Source organism: Cryptomeria japonica, chromosome 2 (genome assembly GCF_030272615.1).
Source record: "Cryptomeria japonica chromosome 2, Sugi_1.0, whole genome shotgun sequence".
NCBI lineage: Eukaryota > Viridiplantae > Streptophyta > Pinopsida > Cupressales > Cupressaceae > Cryptomeria > Cryptomeria japonica.
Window position 1 is genome coordinate 607,421,654 of NC_081406.1, and position 9,428 is coordinate 607,431,081.

The following is a 9,428-nucleotide window of genomic DNA, read 5'->3' on the forward strand; positions in this document are numbered from 1 at the left end:
TCACAAACAAAAGGATGCCCTCCTCAAGAAGTTTGACCAATTGGAATTGCAAAATAATGAAGTCTAAATGGCTATAACAAAAGAAGCTAATGCTACCTCTTATCCAGACAAAACTGAGAACCCACCATTTTTGCTGAGTATTAAAATTTTTGGAAAAAAATTACATAATTGTTTGGTGGACTCGGGGCCTCAGGAAATGTCATGCCCTACGCCATATGCCATAAATTAGGCCTTAACCTTGTCCATACCAACAACAAAGTGGTGTAATTGGACAAGATCGAGGTGATTGTAATTGGGGAATTGAAGGATGCCTACATCTAGCTAGGTGCCGATCCTCGCGTACCTCTATATTATAGACATTCAAGTCATGGACATTCCTGAAGTATACAAGATGTTGCTTATTCGAGATTGGTCTAAGACCTTGGGAGCTTACTTTTCCACTTGCTTTACCTTTCTGTGGCTTCCTTGGAAATGAGTGACTAATCAAATATGGATTGACAGTGAACCAAGATTGAAAAAGCTGATTATTGATTATGGGGTTACTAATGAGGTAGCCTACATTGAAGTGAGTTCGAGAGTTTACAAGGTAAATGAGATTCTAACATTCGTAGCACCATCTTCTTCCATGTTACCTCATAATGATGATGCTAATCAAGCAGAAAGAACTAAGATTGTCACAAAGTTGCGACAAGGAATGACTTTGCTAGGAAATGACCTCAGGTTGGAAGAGTTGTTACTATCGCAATGGTGTCTGGTTCACCATCAAGAACATTCAGAGATAGTGTGCATCACTTGTAGGTGAGGTTACCTAACTGATGGGACCTCCTCTTGAAGAGGACACATACTATGATACTGCTTCTGAAGAATGTGAGGAACATGAAGAGTCCAAAGAAGAAATTCCTCAACCAATAAGAAACATACCAACATAGGACCACATGGAATCTCCAACAAAACCATCCCTTGAAGCAATCATCCCTTCTCTACTTGAGAATCATTCAAAATTACAAGAGAGGGAAATTGATGGACTCCAAGATTCTAAAGCCACCCTACCTAAAATGAAAATTGTTGAGAAAGCCAAAGATGAGATATGGCTTCTAAAAGTTGATGGATTGAGGTCCAAGAAGGGAAGTGGTGCTGGAGTTGAACTGACCAATCCCAAAGGTAAGGCTTTCTTGGCTTCATATCGATTGCAATTCTCTTGTACTAACAATGTGACTGAGTACGAGGCCTTAATTAGAGGACTCCTCTTAGTCCTCAAGAAAGGAGTCAAGTGTTTAAAAGTGCAAGGAGATTCAAATTGGTAGTCAAGTAGGTGAGAAGCCAATATACATGTCATGACAAGAGGATGTCTGCATACATAAACTGTGTCTGGGGACTAATTGAGGATTTTGACACTTTTGACATTCAACCCATCCCTAGGAAAAATAACGGTATACCAAATGCATTGGTCGTGGCTGCAAGTACGTTAGAACGAGTAAGTGAGTCCCCATTGAAAAGATTTTTTGTAGAATTGGTCCCGATATCAACTGTGCCTAACAACATTTCTCATTTTCAAGTCTTCGAAGATGATAGACATATCCTGGCTTTCCTCTCTAGTTCTAACAGCTTTGAAGATCAAATCATTGATGAAGATGATAGAAAAGACTCTACTGATGAAGAAGACAATGAAGGAATTATGAACCTCTCCACAAATGTCATCCCAAAAGGGATGGTTACCCTGGAATGCCTCTTTGATTCTGACCCCAGAAAGTTGACCACTGACTTAGAAGCAGGGAAATATGAACCATACAATATTGGCCAGGATGATCAGGAAAGGATGGTTTTCATTGGGAAAACTTGTACGCAGGCTGAGAAAGAGAAAATTATAGTGATACTGAAGGAATACATAGATGTGATAGCCTAGGGATATGAGGATTTGAAAACTTTTGACACATCCATAATCACTCATACAATAGCTTTGAAGCCCAATTCAAAGACTTTCAGATAGAAACAACATCCCGTAAACCCACTCATAGAACCCCTTATCTTCAAAGAAGTTTAGAAGTTACAACCAAAATTATCTTCCCTATTCACCACTCCATATGGGCAACCAACTTGGTGCCAGTACGGAAGAAAAACGAAGAAATCAGGTTATGTGTAGATTTTTGTAACCTTAACAAGGCATCTGAAAAGGACAACTACTCGCTACCATCTCTAGATGAAGTATTGCAGATCTAGAACGGATAACAGATGATGTCTTTCCTTGATGGGTATTCCAAATATAACCAAGTGTTGGTCAACTATGAAGATTATATGAAGACAACATTCACAACCAAATGGGGTACTTTTGCATATCGGTGAATGTCATTCGGGTTAATAAATGCTGATGCAACCTTTCAAAGAGAAATGGATACAGATTTTAAAGAGTTGATTGGGAAATGTATAATCATATATATGGACTACCTCATGGTATTTTCCAAGAGGCGTAAAGATCATCCCAATCATTTGTGCAAGATACTAGAATGGTGTGAAAAATACGAGATATCCCTTAATCCTAAGAAATCTGTTTTCACAGTGTATGAAGGGAAGTTGGGTCACGTGATATCAGAGAAGGGGATATCAGTTGTTCCTGATAGAGTCGAGGCATTGTTGAAAGTATAGATGCCAGGGAGTAAGAAGGAAATGATATCTTTCTTCAGAAAGATCAACTTTGTTAGAAAGTTCATTACTTGATTTGCTGTAATTGTTAAACCATTAAATGAGATGATGAAAAAGGATGCCAAAGTGGAGTGGAATGTAGAAGCGAAGTAGTCATTTGCCCGAATAAAAAAGATATCATAGAAGCCTCGGTCTTGACTAGTCCGGATTACACATTGGCATTCTACATCTACTTGTTTACTACCCTACAATCTTGTGTTGTTCTCACGCAAAGACAAGATGGGAATGTGAAACCAATCATTTTTATGAGTTCACCATTGAAAAATGCGCAGGAAAGGTACTTTGCCATGGAGAGACAAGCATTCGCCTTAGTCAAAGCGGTGAAAAAGTCTAGACATTATATCCCGAGGAGCAAGAATTATGCAATAGTACTAGACCACGCGGTCAAGTCATTATTAATGCAGAGTGAAATTGGAGAATGTCATGGGAAGTGGATGACCATTCTACAAGAATTTGATCTAGAGATGCTGCCCATGAAACTAGTATGAGGACAAGGTTTGTCCCAAGTTATCGCGATAGACAACCCTCATATTTAGTGCCAACAATATACCATCCATTCATTCACACAAGACCCTTGGTATGCATACCTAATCTTCATCTTACTGAATAACAAGTGTCCTGAAGGGTTGACTGGTACATAGAGAAGGGCTTTGAGGTTAAAGAGCGCTAAGTAGATGATTAAGGACTCGACGCTATATCGCAAAAATTATGAAGCTATTTATCCCAGGTGCCTAGATCATCAAGAAGCTCGAAAAATCATTGAAGATATTCATCACAAATATGGTACAAGCCATGGGGTAGCAGAAGCTACAACACATCAAATTCTGAAAGTTGGTTATTATTGGCCTAGTATATTCAAAGACTCCCATGAACATGTTAGACATTGCCACACCTATCGAACAACGACATTTAGAGAACGAAATCCCGTTGTCTCTTCAGCCAATCTTTCAAGTTAGACCCTTCACACAATGTGTATTGGATTTTGTTGGGGTCATTAACCCCAATTCATTTGAAGGGAATAAATTCGCACTGATCGCCATAGATTACTAAACTATGTAGATGAAAGCTCAGGTTTGCAAGAATGCTATTATAGAAATAGTTCTCAAATTCCTTGAACACATTGTTATCGGGTTTGGGATGCACTTCACTCTGGTATGTGACAACAACCTAGTCTTTACTTAAGCACAATTAATGCAATGGTCATATGAGTTTAAGGTGGTTCTCAGATTTTCTTCAAATTATTACCCCCAAGGAAATAGAGTAGCTGAATCAACCAATAAAATCCTCCTCGATGTCATAAAAAAATTGTTGGAGAACCCTAGGGATTGGAACAATCAATTGAAATACGCCATTTGGGCTGATAGGACCAGAGTCAAAGCTGCCTAGGAACTTCTTACTATCTTGTGTATGGCTAAATTCTTGTTTTCCCGATTAACTTATAAATTCCTGTCCTTCAGTTTATGAAAAAAATTGGAGATTGAGGACCAGGTTTAACTTTGTCTTCATAATTTGTTGAAACTTGATGAGCAAAGGGTCAATAGCTTACAACACTTCACTAAAGATCAAGTTGTTGTTAAAAGATGGTTTGATAAAAGAGCTAAGGTGAAGGCCTTTAGGATCTCTTACTTAGTTTTGTTATGGGACAAAGCTAGGGAAAATAAGGGTGATCACCATAAATTTGAAAGGTCCATATCGGATCGCTGAGATTTTCAGAGAGAACACCTTTAGACTAAGCTCTTTGACTGGAGTACCTGTCCCATTACCTGTTAGAGGATAATTTCTCAAGCATTACTTTGAATAAGTCTTCATGGAGTTTAATCTGCTGTATTTTAGTAGTTTTGTTTCTTTTGTTTTGTTTTCTTTTCCTTTCCTTTGTTCTTTGTTTTTGCTTTCGTTGGTTGCGTGTTTTGTTGGGGAGTCCTATTTCTGCTCAGCTTTAATGTTGGGAGCGTGTTCGTGGCATAATAATGGAAACCTTTGGAGGTCTTTATTCTTAGCTCTTTATAACTTCATTATCTACTGTTGACTTCAAATTTTTTGTCTATATTCGTTCAAGGTGAAATATAATGGTTTAATTGTGATTTGAATTTTGGGAATTCAAGAAGTGAAAGGCTTACTTAGACTATTCCACACCATCCGCATATTATAAATACATCATGAAATCTACAAAGATGTCAAGAAAATTCATACGTAAGTGAAAAATTCGAAATCAAGTGGTTTCTTGTTATCCATCGTGGTCCCCAACCCAGACTTAGAAGTTAATTGTTTTAAAAAGTTGGTTAAGGTTAAGAGAAAAGTTCCATATAGAAAGAAACAAGAACAAATAAGAAAAATAAAAGTGAAAAATATAATGAGAAAAAAGTTTGTATTGCAACTTGTTTGGGTATTTCAAGTATCTCCATTGGGGCTATAGACGCCCAATTGGCAATGGAGCAATATTTGATGGGGACCAGAGGTAACTCCGTCAGGACTATAGACGTCTGGCTGATAGTAGAGCTATGCCCATGATAACATTGCACAAAACACAAGATTGATTTCACTGACGTAGCTTGGACATGAATTCTCTTGTCTACCTTTGAGATCGAAAAGATGGGGTAATTAATCAAATCACACACTTATGAGTTGCTCAAGTGTAGTCTCAAATCTTTTGTTTGTGTTTTGCTTGATCTTACTTTTTCTTTTATAAGTTACCCTGCATGATAGTAACCTTAAAGGTCGAGATAACAAGAGATTTTGAAGTTCTAAAATGCCTTGAGCCATTTCGGAGTTTCAGGTTCCCGAATCTCTGCAGTGTGTTTTGTCCCTTTGTTGCGTTGCCTTTGTTTTCACTTCGGAGTCCCGGGTTCCCGAAACTCCGAAGTGTGTTCTTTGTTTGTTTCGTGTTTCGCACTTCGGAATCCTGAGTTTCTGGGATCTTGAAGTGTGTATCCTATTCTTTATTTCTTTCATCTTGGGTTCGGAGTTTCGGGTTTCCGAAACCCCGAGGTGCCCTTGTTTTGTTCTTTTTCGAAGACTTTAGGGCCTCGAGTCTTTGAGATCTCGAAGTTTTCTTTTAGAAGAATTCGGTATCCTGAGTCCCTGAATTCTCGACCCTTCTCTTTTGTGTTGCTTGTGTTCGCTTTGGTTGTTTGTTTTGTGAAGACTTCGGGATCTCGGGTTTCGGAAGTCTCGAGTCTTCCGTTCTTTTCGTTTGTTGGATCCTCGGAACCCCAGAATCTTGGGATCTCTGGTTCTCCTTGTCTTGTTTTGTTTGTCCTCTCTTTGGAGTTTCAGAATTAAGATCTCGGGTTTCGGAAATCCCGAGCCCACTAAGATCTTTGGGATTTCCTTCACTTTAGAATCCTGGGTTCTTGAGATCCTGAAGTGACACCCTTAAAGTAAGCTTTGACCGAGACCACTTCGGAACCCCAGGTTCTCGAAATTTCGAAGTACCTCGTGTAATGTCCTTTCCACACTCCAGAACCCCTGAATCTCGAGATTCTGAGGTGAGCTCATCACTATTTCTTGCATAGCTTCGAGACCCCGGAACCTCGAAATCATGAAGCTTGATTTTGGAGCTCGTGCCATCCCGAAGTGTCTTTGATAAATTCTTTTGTCGTCATTCACTTAGGAACTCCAGATCCTTGGAATTCCAGAGAAAGTTCTTTGTTGGTTTTTTCAGCTTTGGGACGCTAGAACCCCGGTATCCCGAAGCATGACTGCTATCTGTTGAACGGTTTATTTTGAACTCAAAACCTTGGGACTCTAGGATTCTAGAGTTCACTGCTGTAAAAAGAAAGTTTCTAATGTATTAATTGACACTCTTTTGTGCAATGTGAAGAAGTCTTATGGAAGCAGTAGCAACTCCAAGGAAGAAGACCAAGAATAAGGGTAGGCTTGAGAAGAACCCTATCACAATGAAATATCAATATCAGGGCCAAGCACTTGTCTCAAAGTTTGAGAATGATGTATAATGGGTTACCGACACTGAGATAGGGCATATTGAACTAGAAGCCATCAAGGAGGAAGTATTTCCTCACAAGCTAACTACTGCATATAAGAGTTTCAAGAGATCTAGACTTCTAGAAGCCACAATCTTTCCTCAAGTAGTCCAGTCTCTTGAAATGATATTAACAATTGCTCAACATTACAACTAAGATACCAGAAAGTGCTTAGACACCAAAGGGAATGTAGTGGTGGAATTTTTAGTTGAAATGCTTGCCATGACCTTTGGCATTCCTGAATATAATGAAGTTCTCCAAACTACCGAAGATGAAGCTGTCCAAATCTTTAACAAGGATGTGACAAACAATAGACATCATATAAATGAAGTATAGCTTAATAATCCAAGGAAATCAGGTCTGAAGGCATCAGACAACATTCTAAGGACAAATTTCAAAGACGCTCCTTGCGACCTTATCATCATGATTAGCAAAGCATTTGGTAAAGAAGATTGCAGACACTACCACTTATGGATGTATCATTACATCTATATCATCCTGAAAGGGAAGAAATATTTTGACTGGGCATAGATCATATCAGATAACATCCACGAACAAATGTGCAATGCACTTCAAACAAAGAAGTTCTTCATGACTTCTTATGTGATTTGGATGGTCGCCAGAAGTGGTATTTACTCGAGCTTAAAAACTAATGGTAAACTAGGGGAAGGACCTAAAGAACATAAAGTGTGGGAATATTACACTCAATTGCCTATTGAGCAGGCCAAAAGGCAATTTAAAAGGATCAATGACGCCTTCATTTGTGCAGTCATTTGTAGATTGACGGGTGATGTAGGATATCAACTCTCTCCTGAAGCCATGAAATTGATAAAAGAATGGGGAACATGGTTTATTCAGAACCAGAGGCCTACTTAAATAAGGTTGAGTGGATTCACAGGTAACCCTTTCTTTCTCCCTTGTTATTGCAACAACAAAATCGTCATGCTCGAGTATTCGAGGCAAGTTGTAGGAGTTCAATCCCTTATGACTCTCAAGCATAAGACTGGGGTGACATTCCCAATAGTCCTTGAGCATTATAAATGCCACAACTTACAAACTGCAAAGATAACGATTCAAGAGTTACAATATTTGAGCCTCAAAGAGTTTGATTGTGCCCAACCATGATATGACCCATTTGGCAAGTTGAAAGTAAAGATGTTGGTATCATACGAGGGGCATATACCTACATTAGAAGACTTTTGGGTAGGAATGCAAGACAATTTTGAAGCAAGGAAGAAGGGATTTTACAGGTTAAGAACTATTCAGGCAAGAGAATTTGAGGCCGAGACAAACATTCCCAATGACATTAGAGATGATGGGGAGATCATAGATCCAACCTATGATGAATTAAAGATAGACAAAAGACCTCTCTCTCCAATAAGATGGTTAGAAAAGAAGAATGTAGAGATTGATAGTGTCTCTGAAAAGGTTGTTGAGAGAACCAGGCAATTTTTAAGTCTTAGGTTGCGACTGAGTGCTACAAAAGAAAAGAAGAAAGGCAGGACCACTGGTAATCCTCAATCTAAAACGACTAGGGAATATGTGAAAAGGACAAGGTCTGAGTCCAAGAAGAACACTCAAGTGGACTAGGAGGCTACTACGCCTAGTAAAGAAGAATTGATGAAACAACTAGATGCAAAGATGAAGGAGTCTCAACTCCTAAAAACAACAAAACATGGCATAACCACTCGGCTTCTCGCTGTGCCCCAAGCATCCATTACACCTATTGTACCCACTATTGGCATTGTTCCTGGGGAAGACACATCACAAGAACAAAATGTTGAACAACCCGCTCCTCCCACTCGAGTTCTTGCAGCAAGAACCAAGCCAACTCATGAACTGGTGACCATTCACAACATTGAAACAAATTCGAATGAGGACAATGAGCCTATTGCAATAGTAGCCCGAAAGAAAAAGGAGAATCCCATGCAAACGGGCCACTCTCGAGCAAGTTTTAGGAGAAGCAGTGCTAGTGCAAGTACCTTCCATTGCTCAAGAACAACAACCTGCTCAAAAACTTGTTGAAGAGCCTAAAGGTCAAATAGAGGACCCCACTCAAACACAAACTTATGAGGTACAAGTGGAAACCATGGAGATGGATGAGCAAGATGAATGAATGGTTCTCACACCACATGATCAAGAGCAACTTCTCAAACATGTGGAGGAAGGCCAATATAAGCAACAAGATGAAGTGGATACGAACAAGAAGTGGGTGAGAAGCTAGAAGAGTTCGCTAAGCAACAACAACAAAGTTCCAAATAGGTGCTTCAAGCAAACCTTTCTCGGCAAATTTCACAACTTCCACCACAACAAGAGGAATCCACATAGAAACAACTACCTCAGTAGCATCAAGATACAAGTAGAAAACAACAAGAAGAGGACAGGCAAGAGCAACAATTAGAAGCTCATATAGTAACTGCTCAGGTGACCACACAAGGCGAGCAATAGGATGAGAGTATGCCATAGTGGCTTAACTTTAGCTTCCAAAAAAAGAAGAAGATTGTGTTACCAAGCATCACCTTAATGGATGCAATCATTGAGTCACCAATGAGAGAAAAGAAACCCAAAACTGTTCATCATGTTTCGAGAAGTGATTCAGGAGAAGTAATAGCTAGTGTAGCCGCTTCGGTGCAGGATACAAAAGAGGGAGAACAAGCATCTCCTAGTTATCTGGTCTCCCAAGTAAACCTTGGTAAACAAACTAAATGGGGGGAGATATCTTCCCTGGATGCTATCACCACCACAATAAAA

The 9,428-nt window shown here is 39.3% G+C and overlaps 1 pseudogene; it reads right to left on the reverse strand.

Annotated features, from left to right (window-relative positions):
* Positions 1–9,141, reverse strand: part of LOC131867884 (violaxanthin de-epoxidase, chloroplastic-like) — a 121,356-nt pseudogene extending 112,215 nt beyond the window's left edge.
* Positions 9,142–9,428: the final 287 nt, after the last annotated feature.